Below are 21,547 nucleotides of genomic sequence, written 5' to 3' on the forward strand. Positions count from 1 at the left end.
CCTTGATGTTATTAGCCTAGTCCTCCAACATTTCAGGATCAGAGTCCCCATAAGTTGGTAATATGAGGAATTTCAGACCCCTAGGAACTCTTTCCACATCAATATAATTTTGAAGAGACTGTGCCTCCCCCATTTGGCAAGCTCTTTCTTCTACAGTCCCTCCAGTTTAACAAACAGCAGATGAGTCTTTATTCCATCCCCTGTACTCGCAATCATGATGACTGCATCAGTAATTCGGGCAAAAAACTATTTCTTCGAAGTGTCCTTCCTCCTGGCTTCCAAATTTGGAGCCTTAGTATCCACTAATTAAAAATACCATCAAATGGTCTTGATGGTGTTTTGGGTGAACTACATCAAGGACTTGTGCATATGGCATAGTCAATGTTTACCTTCACTTCAAAGGGTTGCTTTATTGTTTATTTTTTCCATATGCATACATTTTCATGTGCAGGATTGATCACCCTCGGAAGCCTTGGGTTTGGGAATCAAGCATATCAATTCTAATCAGTCACAGTTTGGCCTTTTCTGATCAACAGTGAGAGGCGTGGGCCAAAGTTACAGGGACGTTATAGTTAGGAAATAGAATTCAAAAACTCTTAGAACTTTACTGAAAAAAACAAAGGTTACAGGGACATTATAGTTTGTTTCCGAATTAACTCAAACCACTGAAATTAATCAGTTATGGTTAACTCAAGTAACTATAACTCGCAACCTAAGGTAACTACAACTCCTGCCCCCACCATGAACAGTTTTCTCATCAATAATGTTATTGCAAAATGTGGCAGTGATAATATCAAGATGCTACAGAAGGTGTCATCAATGACATAATATGTGGAGTAATTAGATGTGCTTGATGAAGCTCCAGTTATAGTTACCTTAAGGCACAAGTTATAGTTACTTGAGTTAACCACAACTATAACTGCTGAATTTTAATGATTTTGTGCGAGTAAATTCAGAACCTAATTGTACCTTCCCTCTAACCTTTGTTTTTTGTTATTGAATTTCTATGTGTTTTCAGCATGTACATATATAAATATAATCAGCGCTGCGTACGGCCGGGGGTTGGCTGCAGGGCTTGGCCCATGGCCAATCCTCCTGCATTCACCCAAGCCTTTGGCAATGCGCAGCATGAGGTTGGATGCAGTGGGTGTTTTTTCACTTTTTCTCTGGATCCGCGGATCCACCAGGGTCCATGGATCCATGGATCCACCCATGGATCCGTGGATCAGCCCAAAAAATAAATAATTGGGCACCTTTTTGCCCATGAGGCATCCCTAAGGGACCTCTCTATGTGTCCTAAGGATACCTGTATCCTGACCCCTTATGTGTTTTTGCACTCTTACTTTCCCACTCACCCGCAGCTGATGCAACAAACAAAATGGCGACCAGCCAATCAGGGCCTTGCTTTTAGCTGGAATTACAATTTCTATAATGTTTAAGAGTATATATGTCCCCATATTAAAACTGCTTAGTGTTAGTTGTAGAATAGTGCATGATGTAGTTGCCACATATAAAGTGCCCTAGGCCTTTGTTTTGTCCCAGCATCAAGCCCATATTAACAGGATGCTCAACAATGTTTGCATGAATCAAGTGGGCTTTTACATTTTTTCCCTTACTTAAATGAGAACAAAGTTAACTTTTGAAAGGCAAATCAGATTGAATTAATGGCCAGTGCTGCTTGATAATTTTAGTAATGGAATTAATTTGAGTTCCGGAGGTGGTAACACTGACAATACGGTCTGAGATTTTCTTCTCTTTATAGCTAAGAAGGTATTTTTTCAGGCAATACCAAGAGTGCTATAATGATAGATTGATAAGTTTGTGTGGATATGCCCTTGCCCTGAGAGGTTTGCATAAGGCTTCTGCCTAATGCAAGTAGTCCTGTTTAAACGTACAATATCTGTGAAAGAGCAGGAATTGACCAGAGGGTAGACCATCTTTCAAGGCTTTGGGATAGTGACTAAAGCATTGCAGAAGTATTACATGCAGTGGGGATGTGATACAGATTTTCCAAGATGGCCCTCATATCGATATGGTCAGGTCGAATAAGTCTATGGAACTATTTCCATGATGTGATGTGATGTTAGTCTCAAATCAGGAGACAAGGAATTTAAGCATTCCAAGAAACTCAGAGAGGTCCAAATAAAAAAGATCTCATATATACATCTCTTCGATAGACGTATGTGACAATGATATGGATTAGTCACAGCAAGATGTATGAATCTGTTCTGAACATCATTTACAGATAGAATGACAATGTTTGGGGCAATAGAAGCCCTCATTAAAGTCCTTTTAGCCTGTAAGTAGTATTTACTGGGGAACTCAAAACAGTTTTTGGTAAGGACTAAGGGACAGATGTATGACTGTATATTTTGCAACTTACAATTTGAGATTCATTTGTGAGTTGCAAATTGTGAGTTGCAAAACCTGATGCACAACAGTGTCAACCACATTGTTTGTGATTCCCAATCGGGTCGCAAATGACCTACCTCATCAATATTCATGAGGTAGGTCGCAATATGCGACCCCATAGCCGCACTCACAGGGATGGTGGCCTGCTGGGTACAGCAGACCACCATGTCTGTGACCGGTTTTTCAATAAAGTAGTTTTTTTTTAAATGCAGCCCGTTTTTCTTAAATGAAAAGGGGATGCATTTCAAACACAAAAATGAAACGTTGGGACTGCTACCTGGTCTGAAAAAATATTTCTGCTTCCATTCATAAAGGTGGGACCCTTTCCCATTTGTGAATGGGTTACCACCAATTTGAAATTGGTGGTAACTGCAATTGTTTTGCGAACGCAATTGCAGTCACAAAACAATCATACATGCCACTGCAACTTCAAAGTCGGAAGGGATGCTCTTGGAATGCCCCTTCCTAATTGCAAGTCGCAATCCCTATTCTGCGAGTTGGTATTTGCATGCCGGCTCGCAAAGACGGGATGATGCATGAGGAAGTGCCAGTTTTGCAGTCGCAAAAGGCAAAATTCACCTTTTGTGGCTGCAAAATCATGTCATACATCAAGCCCTAAATTTAGTAATTCAGTGGTATCCTAATGCTATCCATTAGTGGTATATTAGTGTACAGAGATTCAATATATAAACACACTAAATATTCGGATTTGGGACCAAAGTCAACTACCTGAATCTGACTGATCATGTTGCCACTGTCCCATACATAGCTTTTTGTAAAGGGTACGAATTCTTCAATAAAAAGCTGTCAATATACTTCCCCAAAAGTTCCAGTATGGACCCACAACCAGATACGATGGGCCTACTTGGAGGATTTTGAATGTTTTTGTGAATTTTGGGGATGATATGCAAAACTTGTGTATGTGGGGATGTTGTATGCAGAAAATTGAGTTCTTGCTTAATCAAGAAACTTTTTTTGTTGGCTCTCATGGTGATATTTATAATGTTTGTTTTGGATTTCTGATAAAGGACTGTCATTAAGAGCCATGTAGTAATGAAGGTTAGTCACTTACATCACCTCCTTTTTGTAGGTGGTTTGATTTTGTACAACTATTCCATCACCTTTGTCAGCGGGTTTAATTACAATAGAGTTATTGTCCTTGAGAGCCATTAAATCCTTCATGGATAAATTGTAAATTGCAAACTTTGTTTAGGATCGTGCTTTTAAATGCCAAAAGTTTGATAGGCATTTCGTTACTGAGGGGGTTGAACACTGAAGGAGGCCTCAGTTTGATAGGGTTGAAACAATCAGTGAAAATATAATATCCATAACGAAAGACTGTAGCTGAAGTCTTCTGTAAAACTGAAGTAGTTCTAGCTGGATATTAAAAAAAAACATTTTTTTCAGTAGGCATGAAGGATAATCTCCTGCTCAATGAGGAAATCTTCATGGAGGACAAATTGTGGTCAGACAGGTTAAAGATAGGTAAGGTCTCACATTCATCACTGGTGTTATGTAGAGGACCTCAACCGTAAAACATCTTGCTTGTTTGTCCCTCGGCTGCCTGAAAATGCAGTGGTTGACCCCTTCCTCTGCCTCTGTCCTGGTTGGTTTTGCTTTAAAAAGCAGGATTGTAGCCTGATGTGCTTGCTTGACAAGTCATTCCCTTCCCTGAGTATGTGTGTCTAAAAGTTGTCTAAGAGGAAAAGATTGACCTTTCCTTACTCTAACTGATGATATCTTTCTGTGTTAGAGTCAGCAATAGTTTTGTTTAGTTACTCCATGGCTGGATTAACATCTGAGATTGTGCTACTTTCCAAAATGTTTTTGTCTACGTCTGAAATGATTTCCAATTCTTTTTTACCATGTTCTAGGGTCATATCGATAACCAAGACTAACCAATGTCATGAGCATGTGACTGCAATATAGCTAAGTCCTTTACAGAATGTTGGATTGTTAGTGAAAATGACGTGTGTTGAGCACTTGCAGACCTATGGAACGGTGTCGGACTTGGAAGACTTCTGTCATCATAAGAGTATAGCATGTCAGGCGCACATGATTTTTGCAACATTTCTCCAGTTTATCAAGTAATTCCTCTGCTTTGCTGACTACTGGGGGAGAAATAAAGGGTCTTAACATTAAAGGGCCACTTTTCATCTTTGTGATATACTCCTCTGAATAGGAAGTAGTATTGTTATCACGCCTAATTAATGACGAGTGGCCAAATGTGTATATGTAGTCCAGACAGCCAAGAGAATGCTCCCTAATAATAAAATGCAACAGGGGCTGCCCTGGTCCGTGCCTGCCTCTTCGGGGAACAAGAAAATATTGAGCACAAAGGGAGATTGCACGTTCACAATCTCCTGTCTTTATGCCCCACCCCACACCCCTTCCTTTGAATTACTGTTGCCAGTGGCTCTGCAGTGAGAGCAAATAGAAGAGGGTGTAGTGGAAATTCCAGGGTTCATGCCATGATGTATGCTTCACAAATCCTGGTGCTTACTCCAATGGTCAGGTTTGTGTATGACAAATGGGACCATCATAGCAGTGCCTCACCAAACCCATCTACTCCAGGACTGTAAACAAAACGTCCTAATGAAGAGCCGCAATCACCTTATCCATATCTAACAGTGCCACCACAAGAAGGCATTTATACGGCGAGTATCCATTGATGATGTGAGGGTCATTTCGTGGTTGAGCATTACACTGGGTGAATGTTCAGGATGAACTAGAACAGGCAACAGAGGGGCTAATCTGTTTGCCAACACTTTACCCAATAGCTTGCATATTAAGCATTAAGCATGGAAAGCAGGTGAAAGGAGTGGATCTTGGTGTGGCCAGTGAAAGTTTATTATAATAGCCCCCTTAGATGATTGTTGCAGAACTCCCTGCTTAAATCAGAACCTTACCTAAACATTAATTGTAGTATGGGAATCAGCAGCATGATAAAAGACATGGAAACTCAAGAGAAATGTTGACTCATCTGAGAGTTTCCTCGAGGGCCAGATCTTTTATTGCTTGCTGAGCTCTGTGTATATACTGGGGATATCCAGCTCCTCCACCTGCCAAGCTTTCAGCTGCCCATACATATTCACACAATCAGTCAAGCCAGGTTGGTGGCATGCATACCGTCTCCAATTATACTCTGACACTGGTGGATTTATGTCAACTTGGGTATTGACAATTTGTCCCTCCGGCATAAATAGTGCAGTAATGGTCTTTGGAGCATCCGTCCTTACACAAAGGGCCAACCATGCCAGTAACCATACCAACTTGTCACTCTCATCGTGCTGCCTAGCTAGGTCATCTTTGTAGTCAAACAGCCTCAAGCGTTCCACACATTCTAATCTAACCCACAACAATTTTTCTGTCAATGTCTATCTGTGCTAGCAACTATTTCTCAAGTAGTTGGAGATCCTCCTCCAGGGCAGTTTTTTTCCTGTTGAGGGTCAACTTAACCTCAAGTGCATACTGATACATATTCCACTATTATGGGTTTTAAAGGCCTTCAACCCTGTCAATGCATCTCCAACAGAGCCATTGTTAGTATAAAAATATTGTTTAAAGTAATCCTTGACGGTGGACATGAATAGTCCTTCTAAAAGAAACATCACCTGCAGTCTCCACATTGAGATATGTGTCAGCAAGGGACAGTGATTAGACAAAGTATGTGATAAGTATTCTCCTGGTTTCACCCAACCGCATAAGAAGCCAGAATGTAACATCATGTCCAGTCTGGAAAGCAGATCATGCATGTGTTTGTGAAAGGAGTATTCCATGGCAGTCAGATGGAGTGCACACCAGGAACTGACTACAGGTGGGCATAACTCACATAATTCCATGTAGTGTAATCACACAGAATTACGCAAATATTTTGTGTGATTATGCAGAATTACGAGAGAAGAATAATTCTCTGTTTAGAGCTATTTCTTGACCTGACAGCCTTAGGGTAGTCTTCCCCCAGACATTTTGCCTTTAACCTTTTGTTTTTGCTGTACCTTTTTGTTAGCCTTAGAATTCTGACCACTTTACCATGGCTGACAAGAACTAAAGTGCATGTGCCTCTCCCCTAAATATGGCAACATTGGTGCATTCACAAATGGCATATTTAATGTTCTTGTAAGTCCCTTGTAAAGCAGTATAACATATACCCAGGGCCTGTATATTAAATGCTACTAGTGGGCCTGCAGCACTAACTGTGCCACCCACACAAGTAGCCTTTCAAATCTGTCTTGGGCCTGCCATAGCAGAGCCTGTGCGTGCAGGTTCATTGTCATTTCAACTTGTCATTTAAAACCTCTTGCCAAGCCTTCAACTCCCCATTTATTAAATATACATCACCCGTAAGGTAGGCCCTATGTGTCCCATAGGGCAGGATGCCATGTAGGTAAAAGGCAGGACATGCACGTTTAAGTTTTACATGTCCTGCTAATGAAAAACTCCCAAAGTCATTTTTCACTACTATGATGCCTGATCCTCTCATAGACCAGCATTGGGAATTCCTTAATATACTTTTAGGCTGTAACTCCTGATCAGAAAGGAGTAGCTACATCATGTTTCATATCATTGGAATGGTAATGATCAATTCTCTTTACTGCTAAAGTTGGATTTAACATTACTATTTTAGAAATGCCACTTTTAGAAAAAGGGCAATTCTCGGCTTTTGCTGCTCTTTGTGCCTTACACCCTTCCTTTAATAAACATCTGGGCTACGTAACAGCTACACTTTGTGCATTACCTCTAGACAGCACAAACAAGGGAAGGGTGGGTGTGACAAAGGACTCATTTGCTTTAATTTGCAATTTGATGGGCCTTCCTGGGCTGGAAGTTTAGAGGAGAGCTAACACTTACACTTCAATAGGGTAGTGCCTGTCCCCACACACAGGGCTGACTACCCCCTGCTGGTAGTCTGGAGCCAGGGCTGGGATAAAAGGGGGACCTGTGCACTTCAATGAGCTGCTTTGAAGTTCCCCCCACTTCAAAGGCACTTTTTGGTGTAAGTACTGTGGCTCTGACCCTAGCAACTCAGTCAACTACTGGACATGGGGAGAACTCTGATAGAGTACAGACTGCTGTTCTGTAAGGATGGACACTTTCCCTGGACTGACTGTTCCAAAGAACTGCTTCTCTGCTTTGCTTATCTGCCCTGCTGCCTGCTGATCCCTGCACTGCTGAGGACAAGGATGGACCCATCCTGCTGAACCCAGAGTGAGTCCAAGGGCTTGCTGGCTTGCCGCCTGTTCTTCTGCAGTCTCAGGGACATCAAAGTCTGCCTGCGACTCTCCTTGTGCTGCAGGACCCAGCCAGCTGTGACTCCTACCCTTGCCTGAGGTACCCCCTCAGGTCCTGGGTGTCAGAAGTGGGCTCTGCAACTAATTTCTGCAAAAACAGATACACTGTCTCGAGTGCGTGAGAAATTTAGCTACATTGCTTCTTCAATGCCAAAACAGAGGCTGTTCAATGACAGCGGATTCAGAGCCTGCAAGGCCCGACGATGATACTCTGTGCTGCTGGATGATGATGCATCGCATTCATTTCAACTGAGCCCGATGATGACATTGTGGCCCGACAGCTTGGAAATTATTAATGCTTCGTGCCCTCGACGTCATCGCTTTGCTCCATCAAAAGTGTGTTTCAGCAGACCCTGCGTGGGTTTTGTAGCCAGCCTACTCTCCATCATGGTCAGCCTGAACTTTGGATTTGCACCGGTCCCTCACAACCTCAAGTACCCTTTTGACCACTAGTGCCTTCTAAGCACTATTTCTGATTTATTATTTAAAAATTCATATCTTGACTTTTACTAATTAGATTTTTGTTGTTTTGGTCTTGTTTTAAATATTCTCTATTTTTCTAACCTGTGTGTAGTTTTTTGTGGTGTTTTCATTGTGTTTCTGTGTGTGTGTGTGTTGCCCAAATACTTAAGACATTTCCTCTTAAGTTAAGCCTGACTGCTCCGTGCAAGCTCCCAGAGGGTGAGCACAGGGTAACCTAGGGGGAGTAACTGCCTTACCCTGACTAGGAGTGTGGTTCCTACTTGGACAAGGTAAAAACCTCTGCCAACCAGAGACCCAATTTCTAACACCAACCTTGTGTCCTAATTGGATGCGAGGATGCATTTTGCACCTCAAAGGAGTGCTAAATGCAGCAGAATACGAACAACAAGCACAAGCAGTAGGATTTTTTCCCTAAGTTACTTTTAAATACATGAGCAAGAGTAGTTGCATGATTGTCTGTAATTCTTCATCAGTGATTATCTGTAATTCTCCATCAAAGAATAGCACAGTATTACACAATTTCTCTGATTATTCTACCATAACCAAAATTCCGACCAGGCCTACAACTGACCAAGTTCTAGTTGGACTACCACATATTCAAGGTTTTCGCCACCATAGCCAACAGTATTCACCAACAAATCAAATAATCTACCCATCTACATATCCCTCAGACAGATGAAATCTCCAACCACCAGCTTGTAATGGGCAGGGTCAGCAAGGCATGTTCCTCCATGGAATGCCTGACCTCTGCCTGTGAAGTGCTGGTTGCATAAATGCCTAGTACGGCCAACTGTAACCCACCTATTCTACCCCTGCCAACTACATACCTCACCTCCGGGTCAACCATGACTGTCTCTACTACCAAAGAGGTACCACATCAGATCCATATAACACCTCACTAGTGCAAGACAAAAGCAGTAAGGATAATTTCCCCCCTCTAATTCCTGTTTATCTTTTCCCTCACTGATTTTATTAGCCAGATTTCCTGGAAGCATGCAACATCAACACCTCATCTACAAAGACTATCAATGTATCCTACGCCTCCTAACAGTATTTCTTACCGCCTAATATTCCATGTTAGGAGTGTATAGGTAGTTTCAGAAGTCATAACAGGGTTATCCTACTTCACTCTATACATCAATGCCTCTCTATGTCCTATACCTCGGTATGACAACAGCAAAAAAGGCAGACCCACTTGCATCCTCACATCTGTGTTAAATGCATTAGGATACAATAGGATATCAATAGCCTTTCACCACAAACCAAACTATTACAACCACCGTCCAGTGAAAACCAAGACTATCATTCTAGTCCTCTGCAGTGCACTGATGGAAAACTGAAAGCATGTGGGGTTTAGCCCTTTATTTGAGAGGGATCTTATCTCACCTGACCCAGCAAGTCATAGATTCATAGAGTACTGGGCAATGAGTAAGTGTATAATGCAATGCCTGTGTCATAAGGACAACAGTGGGAGTAAACACCCAGAATGACTAGTGCCAATGATACTGCATGTTTAGCATTCCAGAGGGTGGGGTAGGAAGAGGGGATTCCCCACCTTTGCTCACAAATGTTCTTTAATAACACAGAAACCCAACAACAGGATTTCAAAATCTTGCAATAAAAAGTCCATTTTATAACATTTATTTTAATTCCATGGGTGACCCCTCACATGAGTGAGGGGGTCAGGGGAGGCGCACAGGTCTCCCTTATGGTCTCTTGGTTTTATGTTTCTGGTAACTGTGCTCTGTGCACTGTGTTGGCTACTGGCGACCACAAGAGACATTCTTCTGTGATAGTCAACTTGTGTGTAGTCAGATTTGTGAATCCACAGTGGGCAGCGGGACAAAACGTTCCCTTGTCGACCGACATGCCTTTATTTTTTTAAATAGATTGAAAATCCTGCTTGGATACGCAAATTCATTAACGATCCTCAATTGAACTGACCAGAGCTATTTCACTACCTTTTAACCCTTTCAAGTTCACCTAAAAACAATTAAACGCTAATTTCCTAAAACTACTGAATGTAATTACACTAACCCAAGCAAATGAACTTTCACAAGTAAAGTTCATGTCAAGTTGGGTGTACTTCCATTCAGCCATAATCTTGAGGCAGTTGAAATGGCAAATGGCATTTTTGACTCACCCTTTTTTTGGTTCATCCTGTTTTTTGCCCCCAACTCGATGGGGCTGCAAGAAAGCTGCCACGCCAAACCCAAATTGAAAAAAAACATTTTCATTGGAAAGTTGTGTGCAGATTCAACAGCATTACAATCATTAAGTAAAGAAAAAGTGCCTTTTGGATGGAAAGTCGGACCTAGCCATAACTATACAGGCGTAATTGCTGCCTCTGCAAAATATATGCGCGCGTCTGTTTGTGTGTTAAATATGTGTGCCCTTAATGGAGACGGGAGAGACGTGTGGTTATGATAGTTGATAGTCGATGTTTGTCTGTAAAGGAGATCAAAACCTGCTATTTCACTATCACTTTCAACATTGAAAGACAATTTTCTTGTGCTTGCTGTGATTTACGTGACAATATCCCGCCTTACTGTTTGCTTTTAACCTTGTATGTTCTACGGTCTAATATGACTGCAGTTTATTACATTCTGTTTAGTATTATATTATATATTGCAGTATTTGCTATTTTAATTTCCTTTTCTTGTATAAATGCGTCCTTTTGTAAAGCACTCTGCCACTCACTGGGTCAGGTTCATGCTATATGAAGCTGCTGAGAGATACTGAACTACACATGGGATCAGTAAGCGAGACAATTTTCTTTGCGAGGGAGCGTCGGTGGTGAAGATATATTTTAAAGCAAATTTAAAGGAAAACCGCCTCTTTCTCATCCAGAAGGATGGCAAGATGCTAACCCTTTGTAGCATGTAGTTCTGCAATCCTGTAAAGGACAAAAATGATGCTTCACCTGGAACAGAAGCCTTAGTGAAAAAAGACTTTGCTAGTTAATGAAATACGGTAAAATATAGAACTCAATGTAGATAATACCAAGCAATTACAATTTTTTTATTCTTTGCGTCACTGATAAGAAATTTAAGATGGTAGAACTTATATGACAGTAGGTTTAGTTCCTATATGAGATGTCAAATATCATCCGTGGCAATATAAATTTTTTAAAAAGCGCCCTTTACCTGGTGTTTGCCTGCATGCTTGAAGGTCACACTCTAAGCAAGTCGAAGGACCTGTGGTCAAATAAAGAATATAAAATCTAAGGTTTTATTCATGTAAAATTAATATTCATTGGCTGTTCAGAAAAACGTTCACATTATATTAATGTTAAAAAAATTCTACCCAATGCACAAAAGCCCAATTTTGAAAGTTATAAATTAGTCTCTTATAAGACTGCGACTAGGTTTTTATACAATCTCTTACTTTCATGGTCTTCCCAAAAAATCTCAGACATACACCTGGCAATCCATGTGTAGGAAGCTGGATTCTGGTTGCAGAACCCCTCCACTTTTTCCCTGGTTTTTATTGCAATTTTGATTAAGGTGCACTGGGTTCCTGCTAACAAGGTGCCCAGTGCCAGTGTTCCTTCCCCTAAAAACAAGACCCCTGATCATATGATCCCAAAGTGACCAGCAATGAAGCATCCTTTGTAAGTCCCTAGTAAATGGTACCCCTGGTACCTAGGGCATAGGGACTGCAGAGTGTCCCTAAGAGCTGCAGCACAGCACCCATTGCAGACTACATTGAAGGGTGCTCCCAAAAGTGGAAACACAACATGGCACACCTAAACTCCACATGTAATATTTGTAAGTCACCCCTACAGCAGGCCTTACAGCCCTAAGTCATGGTGCATTGTATTACATGTGTGGACATATCTGCTAAAGCAGACATGTCCCTGCTATGTCTTTGTTGATTCTTAGACATAGTAAGTGAATAGGAAAGCCATTTTACGTGCATTTGCTGGACACTGGTCAACACGAGTTCCACAACATGATGGCTTCACTGAAACTACAGATGTTTGGTATCCAACTTTTATATTAATAAGCCCTCACTGATTGTGCTGGTGGGCTCGCTGACTAGTGTTAGCAAGCCTGCCACCAAAGACAAATTTCTTCCCTCCCAAGGGTGAGATCCTTTGCTCTCTGGAGGTTGGAAACAAAAGCCTACTCTGGCAGGGGTGTTACACACTCCTCCCAACAGGATGACCTGCAAATCTGTATTACAAGGCAGGAAGTTTCAAAGGAGCCCACCGCCTTCAGTATTCTGATCTGGCTCTTCTCAGAGGGAGATGCCGGCCTGCCCCCCCATCCCTCCCCAGGGCCCATTTAGGAAACTTAGCTATGCAGGAGGTGTGTTGCATTTGTTGACTTGACACACCCTTAGGGTGACCAGCCTAAAGTGAACACAGTCTTAGGAATTCCAGCGTGTTGTGAGTAGTGGAATTAGGAATTCTTAGACAGGGTGCTGCCCACTTCCCAGAGTAAGTTGTCATCGAGGGGGCGTAGTGACCCCAAGGGTAAAAAACCCATTGGCTACTACCTTTCACTACTCTTCACTTCCCCTAAATTGAGTATTTAGGGGACCCCCCAATACCAGGAAAACAGATCTTCACTGGACACAAAAGGAGTGGACACGATGCCTGCTGACCCAAGAACCGAGGAGCCCGTAATGAACTTTACACCAAACCTGCCAGCCTGCCTGTTGTACTTGACCTGTAACAGATATAAGAAGTTTTACAGTGTTTGCCTTCAAAATCATCCACTTTCAAAATCTGAGGAATTGTAATATTTTAGTGTTATCCAAAGCTCACCAATTGCAAGCATCAAAGAACAAATAGAGACATCAACTTGTTATAAGTTTTAAATAGCAATGTTTTCCTGCTTATCAATAAAGTTAGAATTCTCCAGATGCATGCTGCAGAGATTTAAACCTTTAAGTGAGGCTAAACTACATTACCAAGAAACCCGGGAAATTGACTACAATGAAGTTGTTAACAATCACTGTGTAACTCAGTTCATAAAGTTGTAGGCAATGGCAAGCAAACCCTCTTCTGATCAGCTAGTCAAGTGCTCTCTACCTTCTTTTTAGAATATAAAATTTATCATGGTGAGATTTTTTACTCTGGTGACTAAAATATTTGCATATAAAATTATTTTGGCCCATCATGTATTTTATTGGAATTGTGTCAGCTTCTCCTGGTGTATGTTCCAAAGTGTTAACGTACTCCCAGTAAGGCATGGAGTTTGCAACAGCGGCGGGTCTGTGGATGTGATCTCTCCCTCTTCCACTGTAGACGTGTACCTGACACCTGAAGATGGAAAGTGCAGCATGTGTCATGCTTGTCCATGGAGGATGTTCTTGAATGCTTTAGCCTCATGGTTCCTCCTCAGCAGACCATGCTCACCAGAGTAGATATGTTTTGGAGAGGCAGTCTCTAACACAAGACTCATCTCAGTGCAGCAGCTCTCTCACCTCCCATTACAAAAACTATGCTTTTTTGAATAATCAAAAGCAGACCTTTATGTCAATCTATAATGTTTCCAAGCACAATGTCACAAGAAGGTCAATTGGCGAACAAATGAGCTGTGGACTAGAATAGAAGAAGAAAATATTAAAGACTATTTTCATGTATTTATTGATATTTCAGTGACAACCCCAGACTACAAAGCAGTGTTGTTGACCAGGAATATGTTCTTAAGCATATTGGAAACTCAGTGGTACCTGCTCTTTCAGCTTCCAAGACCTTGAATGCTTGACTAGAGGGGTGATTGTTTCTTCCAAAACAAAAACTGAGGCCCTCATTATGACATTGCCGGTTAATCCCACTTACCGCCACTCTGAGTGTCGCCAACTTACTGCCGCCGCCGCGGATATCCGCTCACCATATTATGACACACCTACATCAATCCTTTACTGTTAGAAATGGGGTCTTTGGTTGACAGTCAGGTTACCCCCTGTTCAAGCAAGGACCCTCACTCTAGTCAGGGTGAAAGAGAATCACCCTCAGCTAACCCCTGCTTACCCCCTTGGTAGCTTGGCAGAGCAGTAGGCTTAACTTCAGAGTGCTAGGTGTAAAGTATTTGTACCAGCACACACAGTAACTTAATGAAAACACTACAAAATGACACAACACCAGTTTAGAAAAATAGGAAATATTTATCTAAACACAACAAGAACAAAACAACACAAATTTGACATACACAAGTCAAATTTTTAAAGATTCAACTAAAAAATAGCACTTAGAAACACAAAATGCTTTGATGAGGTGTTAACACTGCGTCGTAACGGAGTCGTTCCCAACAATCCGTCATCAGCGGCGCCGGACACGGAGTCGCGTAGACCCCCAGGTACAGTACCTTTGGTGAAGAGTGAAAACAAGTCGATGCGCTGCGCGGCATCTGTGTGAAACGTTGAATACACGCACTTTGAGCGGCATCGGTCACGATGTGGTGCGGCGACTACCATGGAGTCGCGGACTTCAGCGGTGTTGCAGGCGGCGTCACCGGATTCAGCAGCAGCGTCGGTCCGAAGTCGATTTCCTTGGATTTCCACCAGCTTTCCTTTCAAGGGCCCAGGGACTGGATAGGGCACCACTTGTCAGAGCAGGAGTCTCTCCAGAGACTCCAGGTGCTGGCAGAGAGAAGTCTTTGCTGTCCCTGAGACTTCAAACAACAGGAGGCAAGCTCTAAATCAAGCCCTTGGAGATTTCTTCACAAGATGGAAGGCACACAAAGTCCAGTCTTTGCCTTCTTACTCTGGCAGAAGCAGCAACTGCAGTATAGCTCCACAAAGCAGTCACAGACAGGGCAGCACTTCTCTTCAACTCTTCAGCTCCTTTCCTGGCAGAGGTTCCTCTTGTTTCCAGAAGTGTTCTCAAGTCTGTGGTTTTGGGTGCCCTTCTTATACCCAATTTCCCATTTGAAGTAGGCCTACTTCAAAGTAAAGTCTCTTTTGAATGTGAAATCCTGCCTTGCCCAGGCCAGGCCCCAGACACTCACCAGGGGGTCTGAGAGTGCATTATGTGAGGACAGGCACAGCTCTTTCAGGTGTAAGTGACCACTCCTCCCCTCCCTCCTGGCACAGATGGATCATCAGGAAATGCAGACTACACCCCAGCTCCCTTTGTGTCACTGTCTAGTGTGAGGTGCAACCAGCCCAACTGTCAAACTGACCCAGACAGGAAATCTACAAACAGGCAGAGTCACAGAAATGGTATAAGCAAGAAAATGCTCACTTTCTAAAACTGGCATTTTCAAACACACAATCTTAAAATCAACTTTACTAAAAGATGTATTTTTAAATTGTGAGCGCAGAGACCCCAAACTCCACATTTCCATCCACTCCCAAAAGGAATCTACACTTTATTCAGGTTTAAAGGTAGCCCCCATGTTAACCTATGAGACGGACAGCCCTTGCAACAGTGAAAAACGAATTTAGCAATATGTCACTGTCAGGACATATAAAACACATTACTATATGTCCTACCTTAACCATACACTGCACCCTGCCCTTGGGGCTACCTAGGGCCTACCTTAGGGGTGCCTTACATGTAAGAAAAGGGAAGGTTTAGGCCTGGCAAGTGGGTACACTTGCCATGTCGAATTTACAGTTAAAACTGCACACACAGACACTGCAGTGGCAGGTCTGAGACATGATTACAGAGCTACTTATGTGGGTGGCACAACCAGTGCTGCAGGCCCACTAGTAACATTTGATTTACAGGCCCTGGCACCTCTAGTGCACCTTACTGGGGACTTACTAGTAAATCAAATATGCCAATCATGAATAAACCAATCAACATTACAATTTACACAGAGAGCATATGCACTTTAGCACTGGTTAGCAGTGGTAAAGTGCTCAAAGTTCAGAAGCCAACAGCAACAGGTCAGAAACAATAGGAGGCAGGAGGCAAAAAGATTGGGGCTGACCCTGCATAAGCAAAAAAGTCCAACAGTCACTATTCAGCCACAAACACAATTCCGCCAAACCAAAGGTCAGTGACTAACTGGCGGTATCAAAACCCACACAGTTACGCCAACAGAACAACACCCACCACATTATGACCCACGAATCAACACGGTGGACATTTAATGGCGGTAAACCCTTGGCGGTACATACAGCAGCACTCAAAATACACACACACATACAAAACAACACCACATTGGACAATTCAAACAACATACACCTGACACCCATACACACACCACACCCACACACCCACACCTCTATAAAACACACACCCACAGTACCCACAACCCTTTACGACTACAAAGCATTGGCACGAGACAGACACCATGACCACAGACAAAACTAGAGCCACACACTACTTAAACCTATACACCACTCACCCACCCCACCATCCCACACCCCAATGCATCACCCTACACTCCCTCACCTACGCACCCCACACAACACCCATGGCACCACAAAGACACCCCCAATTCACAGAGAAGGAGCTAAGGGTCATGGTAGAGGAAATCCTCAGGGTAGAGCCACAGCTATTTGGAGCACAGGTGCAGCAAATATCGATAGCAAGGAAGATGCAGCTACAGCAGAGAATCGTGGACAGGGTCAACGCCGTGGGACAACACCCCAGAACTAGGTATGACATCAGGAAGAGGTGGAACGACCTACGGTGGAAGGTACGTTCCATTGCAGCAAGGCATCAGCTCGATGTACAGAGGATTGGCAGTGAACCCCACCTCCTCCCCCACAACTAACAACATAGGAGGAGCAAATCTTGGCAATCATGCATCCTGAGGGCCTGGCCGGAGTAGGAGGAGGACTGGACTCTAGTAAGTCAACTCTATACTACTACTACCCCCCTACCTGCATGCCATCACCCTCACTCCCATCACTCCACCATCACACCCCCCCATCACATCTCATTTATCCCAATGCCACGCCCTGCATGCTGTACCAATGCAGGGACACCACTCACAGACCTGCATTGACACCTATCACTAACGCATGCACAGTAGAGAGAATCAGCTAACTCACCATCTACCAACTTACACAAGTGAAAGCTGCCAGGGCAAATACAATCAAAGAGGGCAAGACACAGATGCACTATATGTCAGACACAGAAACTATAACACATCATTTACATCCCCACAGGTACCCAGCCAATGTCAGTGGAGAGGAGGTGCCAGCAGTATCTAGTCTCCCAACAGAAGAGGCCCACAATGATGACAGCAACTCTGGTCTTCAGGATCTGGATGACAAACCTGGCCCATCAGGGATCACTGGACAGCCGGTGACCCAGGCCCAGTCACACCACCACAGAGCCTCCCCCGTCAGGAAACACCATCACAGCACCCACCCAGTGTACCCATACCTCTGTCCACAGGACACATCAATCAGCAGTGTGTACACTGCTACAAGGACCCCAGGCTACACCTCATACCCAAGACAATCAGGGACCTGGCAGTGGCAGTGGGCACACGGTTCAGGGGACAGAGGCACCGGCCAACAGGGAAACTGGGAGGACTGCTGTGCGCCAGGGGGAGGACAGGCCCAGGGGACCGACTGTCCAGTAGGCACTTGCTGAGATCCTGGGAGCATATCAGCATTCCCAGGACACAATGGGAACATATCCTGGACAATGTGCAGGAGAACAGGCAGCTGCAGGAGGGACAGTACCAGGGATCATGGAGGACCTGTAGGCCATCAACAACACCCTGATCTCCATAGCAGGGGTGCTGGCAGACATGGCCTATATTATGAGGGAGGCAGTCTCACATTAGCGGGCCCCTGCGCCTAGCCAGATATCTGAACAGCCTTCCATATCTGCTGCCGCTAGTGGCAGGAGGCCCCGCCACAGGACCAACAGGCCACCAGCACGCCTCCCCCTGCAGAAGGTGAACCACCCCGCAAACGTTCCCTGCAATCCAGACAGAAGCCAGAGACACTTGCCAAGACTCCCGCCAGGAAATGAGACCCTCCTTATTGTCACCCTTGTGTCCCACTCTGTCACCCTGTCCACCTTGAACTGCCATTGCTCCCCTTCCTATGTCCCCTTGGACAATGCACCTGTGCTACAGATAGACTGGAACTATACCCTGGATTTTCCTCCATCATCGCCCCATCCCATTGCACTTGCCCCTCCATATTTTAGCACTTCAATAAACACCCTTGGAAAAAAAGAATTTTGGAGTATGTCAAATTTTTAAAGTATGTATTCATTTCAACAGGTACAGACATTGCAATTCAACTGTACAGAAAATGAGCATAGGTGTATGACCTGTAACTGGCTGCAGTGATCACACCAGGAGCATATGTGAGGTCACCAACATCTGTCAAATGAATTGCCAAAGGGTACAGTAAGTGGGCTTAAAAGTGGGTAATAACAGCATGCCAGTGCCACAGAAATTTCAAAAACTTTCGTTGAAATGTGAAGCAACACTGTCTTACCTGTGTGTCATTGGAAGTACTGTCTGATGACTGATGTTCTATTGTCCTCATCCTCATACTCTGCCTCCTCATCCTCACTGTCCACAGGGTCCACTGCTGGCACACAGGCATCTCCAGCCTCCTCCTCCTGCAGAAAAGGCACATGGCGTCTTAGGGCAAGGTTGTGCAACATGTAGCATGCCACTATTATCTGGCAGACCTTCTTGGGTGAGTAGCACAGGGATCCATCTGTTAGATGGAGGCACCTGAACCTGGCCTTCAGGAGGCCAAAGGTCCTTTCTATTATCCTTCTGGTTTGCCCATGTGCCTCATTATAACGTTCTTCTGTCTTTGTCCTGGCATTCTTCACAGGGGTCAGCAGCCATGAGAGGTTTGGGTAACCAGAGTCACCTGCAATATTGAGGGACGACATTGAGCCACACACTATCATATATGGCCCACACCATGCCCATACACCAACATATACTGGGTGGGGACGAGGGCTCACCTATTAGCCACACCCTGTGCCTCTGTAGATGGACCATCACATTTGGGATGCTGCTATTCCTCAGGACAAAGGCATCATGCACCGACCCAAGATACTTAGCATTGACGTGGGGAATGTACTGGTCCACCAAGCACACCATCTGTACATTCATAGAGTGAAAACTCTTACGATTTCGGAACACCTGTTCATTTTGACCGGGGGGACAAATGCAATATATGTTCCATCAATCGCCCCAATTATGTTAGGGATTTGTCCCATTGCATAGAACTCGGCCTTCACTGTGGCCAAATCTTCAACCTGGGGCAAAACACTGTAGCTGCACATGTGTTTAATTAGGGCAGACAACACTCTGGTCAGCACGTTTGAGAACATTGGCTGTGACATTCCTCCTGCCAAGCCCACTGTCACTTGGAAAGAACCAGTTGCCAGGAAATGGAGTACTGGCAGAACTTGCACAAGAGGGGGGATCCCAGTGGGGTGATGGATAGCAGATATCAGGTCAGGCTCCAATTGGGCACACAGCTCTGTGATTGTAGCCCTGTCAAGTCTATAGGTGAGGATAATGTGCCTGTCCTCCATTGTTTCCAAGTCCACCAGGGGCCTGTACACGGGGTATGTCTCAATCTTCTATTCATCCGCAGCGGAAGAAATCTATGGGACAAAAGAGTGAGGAGCCGGTCACAAACTGAACAGTGGGGCTACAACAGAACTTTGCATGCTGTTAACTTGTAATGGGTAAGTGTGATTTGCATAGTATGTCCAATTTTCAACAGTGACGCAGCAAATATCGAGGGTCTGCCCCCCACCCTCCCTGAAATGGCGTCTGCCTGTCCTGGGTGGAGGGACAGGTGGGAGAGAGGTAATTTGGCTGACGGTGTGCACCGTTGCGGGAACCGCCGTGCAACCCCTCATTGGCTAACATTGGGCCCTATGGGGTACAGTGGCCAATTGTGCTCTACACCGGCAGTGACAGTATGCACTGCTGCGGACGTGACTGCCATTTTCTATCATATTCCTCACTTGCTACCTGATCATCCACAGGAGAGGACCTACACTGCATGTGCTGCTGTGACCTGTATATGAAACTTACCATGGCCAGTGTGACTGGGGAAAGGGCCCCTGCCTTCACTTCGGCGGAGTTGGAGAGACTGGTGGATGGGGTCCTACCCCATAACAGACTGCAGTATGGGCCTCCAGACCAACAGGTGTGTACACATTGGGCATGATGCACGTGGCATGAATGCAGGGGGTTGAGTGTGAAGGCCTATGGTAAGGGGGATGGGTGGATGTCCTCTGTGCGGCATATTGGTTGTGTGCTGGGCCATGGGTATTGTGGGCCATAAGTGTAACAGGCAGGACTGTTTGACTAATACTATTTTCCTCTGTCTATTTTCTCTGCAGGTCAGCGCCCATCAAAAGAAGGGTATATGGCATGCCATTGGCAAGGAGGTCTATGGCAGGCGGAGCACCCACTGTCGCAAACAGTGGGAGGACCTGAGACGCTGGGCATGGAAGATGGTGGAGGCACAGCTGAAGGTGGCCTGAAGGTGGTACCTTGGTGGCTAGGGTTCTGAGGGGCTAATCCTGCTATGTAGCTTGTAAGAATCTACTACTGGTCAGGGCTGCGTGAGTCCCAGGTGTGCTGCATTTGGCTGTGTGTCCCCCTTCCCATGCCTTGGGTGCTAACTTTTTATCTGGTAGTGCTATGGCATATTGTGTAGGCCTGTTCCTTGTGTGTGAGGGTGCTATGTCCGCCAACGGTGGTGTTGATGCAGCCATAGACCAAGTGTATTCTTTGTCTCTCTCCCCCCACTTATTGTTTTGTCATACTGTCCTTATGTGCATTAGCATCATCTGGCGGAGGTGCAGAGGAACCAGAGACGCAGGGAGCTGCATCCCACAGGACCGAGGATGCAGAGTCCACTGATGCTGAGGGCACCAGTGGGACGGAGGGCGAGGGGAGCACCACGGCAGAGACTGGAGGGGACAGTTCAGGCACAGATACCTCCTCTGATGGGAGCTCCCTGGTGGTGGCAGACACCTCTGTGACCACCCCAGCTACAGGTACAGCCGTCACCCCCGTCCAAGCACCGCCCTCCCAGAAGCCGCTCAACGAGTTGCCGTGCACCGTTCACCTAGGAGGGTGGGCACCTCCTTCGCCCCAGGCACCTCAGGCCCTGCCCCAGTGAGCCTTGCTGCCTGAGATCCATCTCTGTAGGGCAGTCAACCATTGTGAATGCCATCCAGCGGCTGGCAGCCCAGATGCAACAGGGTAATGCATTCCTGGACGCGGCCCAACAGAGATCAATCCAGGCTCTGGCCTCCTCTCTGATGGCAGCCATTGTCCCTGTTTCTACCCTCCCCCTCCAACTTCCACTTCCCAATCCCATTCTCCTCAACCCCAACCCATCCCAAGCACACAGGCAGACGAGCATCCACACAAGACAACTCACAAGAGTAATACAGGCAAACACAAGCACCACACTTCATCCCACAA

At 44.8% G+C, this 21,547-nt stretch overlaps 1 long non-coding RNA gene across 1 annotated transcript in view; it reads right to left on the reverse strand.

Moving 5' to 3' along the window:
• Window positions 1-11,342: 11,342 nt before the first annotated feature.
• LOC138262458 (uncharacterized) overlaps window positions 11,343-21,547 on the reverse strand; it is a 53,747-nt gene continuing 43,542 nt past the window's right edge. The window contains exon 3 of the long non-coding RNA XR_011199275.1: window positions 11,343-11,383. This is a non-coding gene — a long non-coding RNA (uncharacterized lncRNA). The remainder of the gene's footprint in view (window positions 11,384-21,547) is intronic.

This window comes from Pleurodeles waltl, chromosome 1_1 (assembly GCF_031143425.1).
Source record: "Pleurodeles waltl isolate 20211129_DDA chromosome 1_1, aPleWal1.hap1.20221129, whole genome shotgun sequence".
NCBI lineage: Eukaryota > Metazoa > Chordata > Amphibia > Caudata > Salamandridae > Pleurodeles > Pleurodeles waltl.